The sequence below is a fragment of the Octodon degus genome, unplaced genomic scaffold (genome assembly GCF_000260255.1).
Source record: "Octodon degus isolate 3935 unplaced genomic scaffold, OctDeg1.0 scaffold00010, whole genome shotgun sequence".
Lineage (NCBI taxonomy): Eukaryota > Metazoa > Chordata > Mammalia > Rodentia > Octodontidae > Octodon > Octodon degus.
Window position 1 is genome coordinate 27,312,757 of NW_004524586.1, and position 3,779 is coordinate 27,316,535.

The window sequence follows — 3,779 nt, forward strand, 5'->3', positions numbered from 1 at the left end:
GGGTCTCACTACACAGATCGGACTCATAGTGATCTTTCTAGTTTTTCAGCCTCCCAAGCGCTAGGATTACAGGTGTGCGCCACCAAGCCCAGTCTCAATCACAGTCTCAGTGCATCCCAGGGGATGGGGCTGGCAGGGCAGACTGGGGATCAAACCCCCTCCCCAGCCCCTGCATCTGCCTAAGCAGGCAATTTCATCCACTGAGCTATCTGGCTGGCTCTGGACACTGACTTTCAGCCCTCACCTCTTGGTGGAGACAGAGTCTTCTTTTGTCATCATATTCATCAGTCATCGCCTCTCTTCCTGCTTCACGCACAGGGCTCACATGTGACCTCTGGCAACCTGACAGAAGCCAGCTCCAGCGTCTGAGCCAGCTCACGATTCATGTGGCCAAGCAGCAAACAAAAGTCTCCCCTTGCTGGGCACCATCTTCTGCCCTAGAACAGGAGGTGATGGTCTGGGCAGGGGCCCTAGGCTCATGCCCGAACAGTGGCCCTTGCAGGGGGTAGAGCCCAGCTTCTCCCTGCCAGGCCTCAGGCCAGAGCCCACTGCTGGGAGCTGGGGGGCGTCCTGCCTGCCGGGTCATTCTCTATGACCTTAGACCTCTACAAAGATGAATAGGGGGTGTCCCTGCCCTTTTATGAGCACCTTGACTCTCCTTACCCCAACATCCAAGTCCCAAGCATACAGGTCTGAGGGTGTTCAAAAAATACAGTAGCTTTCTGATTTCTGCTGGTCTTTTGAAAGGAGCAGTTAATGCTTAAGTTTGTTTCCTTTTTATTCTTTTGAATTTCTTATAACTTTTTTGTTACTGATTTTTCTAAACCAATCTTGTACATTTATATCTGGTAACTTGAACAACTAACTTGAAGACAGCATCATGTAAAAAATACAGTAACTCTTTACATTTTGTAAACCAAACTTACTACAAAAAAAGACAGATCACCAAGAACAAAGGGATAAATACGTTTGATGTAAGGGAAAATGTTTTGAGTATTTTGAGGGGGAAATAATAATGCACTTTTTGCTGCAGAAATGTTTTAAACATTCATATTTTTGATCACTTTTTGTTGGCCAATCATTTATGCAATTTCTGGCAAATTAAAACACCGCAGCATGCCCTCTTGTACTGTATTTGCTGGATCTGATTCCACGCAGCATCTGGCTCTTTCCCAAAGTGAAAATGGCCATGAGAGGTAAAGTTTCTCAATTGAGTCAGGACATTGAGGCCACAACAGCGCAGCTAGAGGCATTCCCGGAAGAAGACTTCTAGGATTGCTTCAGGAAGCAGTAAAGGGCTGGAGAGATAGCTTGGTGGTCTAAAGCGCCTGCCTAGCAAATGCAAGAACCTGGGTTCAATCGCTAGCACTGCATGCCATGTACCAAATAAAGATTTAAAAAAAAAGGAGGGGGGACTGCCCTTAGCTCAGTTTTTAAGCACCTGCTCATGCAAAGGCAGTCAGGAGCAGGATGCAGTTTAATGCAGTTTGATGACCTGCCGTTCAGGCAGCCTGAGCCACCAAAAAAAAATCCATTGGGGCTGGGGAGATGGCTCAGCAGAATAAGCACTTCCCTGGCAAGTGCAAGGGCCTGAGTTCAATCCCCTGCTCCGCCAAAAAAAAGGAAGGAAGGAAGAAAGGAAGGAAGGAAGGAAAGAAGGAAAGAAAGAAAGGAAAGAAAGAAATGAGGGGGTGTGTTCTCAGGGGAATAATGGCACTGTGTCTTTTCGTACAATGTTTTGTTATTTTTATTGTACTATATATATGATGTATATGTATATGTATTTAATATTAATGGAAGTAAACTTGGCCCACCCTCACACCACCAGCAGCCCAGAGGGAGTTGCACCCATGTTAAGAACACAGCCTGAGCAGCCACTCTGATAACCTGCGGAGCCCCAGTGAAAGCACCAGCTGTTCAGGGCTCAGCTTTGTCCCCAGCATTGGACAGCAATCCCTTGAGTTACTGTAGGAGCCTGGCTCCACAACCTGCAGGAAGAATCAGTTCTAAATCAAAGAGAGCTGAGGTTTCAGGCCTAGGAGAGTGGGGCAGGAGGTCAGGAGGCCAAGGCCTACCTCATGAGAGTGGTCACAGTCTGGAAAGCAGCTCAGGGTCCAGCCAACAACACTCAGGATTCCTTTGCCCCTTTGGGCCATAGAGGAGACTTGAACCTTTGGACTCAGGTCAGAGAAATGCACCCAGGTATGTGCTCTCTACGAGTCACTAGGTCTGTTCCTAAACACCAGCTTCCTAGGGCCTGAGGACCCTTCCCTTAAGCCAGGATCTGCAGCAACTAGTCTGCAGCAGGCTACCCTTGTGCAAATCTCTATTTCTTTATCCATGAATTGTGCATTTGATCTTCATCCAGGGCCTTCCAGTTGCCTGGGCAGCCAGCAAGCACCCTGAGTACATTCTCTTACTAACTCAAAGGTCTTTTGCAATATTGAGAGCCAAACCCAGGGCCTCTTGCACCCAGAATTGGCAACTACTCTCCCACTAAGCTGCATCTCCAGTCCTTTTTATTTTTTCCAGAATTCCTCCAAGACTGCCCAAGATGGTCTCACACTTAAAATCCTCCTGCCTCGACCTCCAGAGTTGCAGGAATTTCAGGTGTGCACCACCACACAGGGTTCTAGGGAGTCTTTTAAGGTCAGCACCCTTCTCCAGTTTATTTTGCAGACAGGAAAACAGGCACAGCGAGTGATTTTCCTGAGGCCAAGTAGCTCGTGAAGGGCTTGGAGTTAAAAATAGGCCAATTTGACTTTAAAGTTTCACCTGCCCAAGGACAGTGACTGAACTACTTCATGAAGGACTCAAGAATCCCCAGAAAGGAAAGCAATCCCTGGGTCAGAAACAGCATGTGCAGGACACCCGGTACAGTAGAGCACAGTCGAGGGCATGAGCCATTTGTATAATTCTGGCATTTAAGAGACTTTCAGGGTAGCAGTGGGACATGCATCTATGAAAGGAGGCCATGCAAGATCATAAAAAGCTTTGAATAGCGACTTGAAAAGGTGGCATTTCTGGAGGCAACAGGGAGAACTTGAAGGTCATTAGGCAGGGGAGAGAACACCTAAAAGATCACAGTGAGCTGCATCATCAGTGCGTGCTCCAGCGTGGTGGAGGTGAAGCACCTAGGGAGGCCAGCCAGGGACGTTCACAGCAGTCAAGGACGTTCACAGAGGCGGGCACTTGGCCATTCCAGGTGGAAGCCAGGTTGACAGTGAAAGGTGGTTGTCAGGCTGAGCCATGCACAGGTTCATGAAATCTGGATCATTTTGAACTCAGTTGTAGTTTTGCATATATCCACCTCATCCAGGGAATTAAAATAGAAACAGAAAAGAAACCACTTAACTTACTAGAACTGCCCTGGCTCTGGAGCTCTCCCTTCCCTGCTATCTACCTAGGTGCTCTGGGCTTCCGCTTCATTCAGGCATTCCCCACACATGCTCAGAAGAGGAATCATGCTTCCCGGGATCCCCTAGCCTTTGCAACCCCACTGAGCTTCCTGACCAACCCCAAGGCCCATCTTTAAGCAGAGTTTAGGGTCCTCCCAGACTCCTCTTCTTCCTGGGTCTGCAGTCCACAAAGCACTACCTGGAACTTGATGTCCTCCTTTTGGAGAAAAAAAAGACTCAATTCTTTCTTTGGCTGGGTTCTTCTCTATGACTGGTTTTCATGAGATTTTTTTAAGGGAAAAATAAAATTTTCTCAATAGAAAGTGGCCACTGATTTGCAAAGAGTGATTGTTCACTTAATATTTTTTGCTGATGTCCCCA

General features: G+C 47.6%; 1 pseudogene; it reads right to left on the reverse strand.

Annotated features, from left to right (window-relative positions):
- Positions 1–3,073: 3,073 nt before the first annotated feature.
- The window catches only part of LOC101584858, a 3,460-nt pseudogene continuing 2,754 nt past the window's right edge, over positions 3,074–3,779 (reverse strand).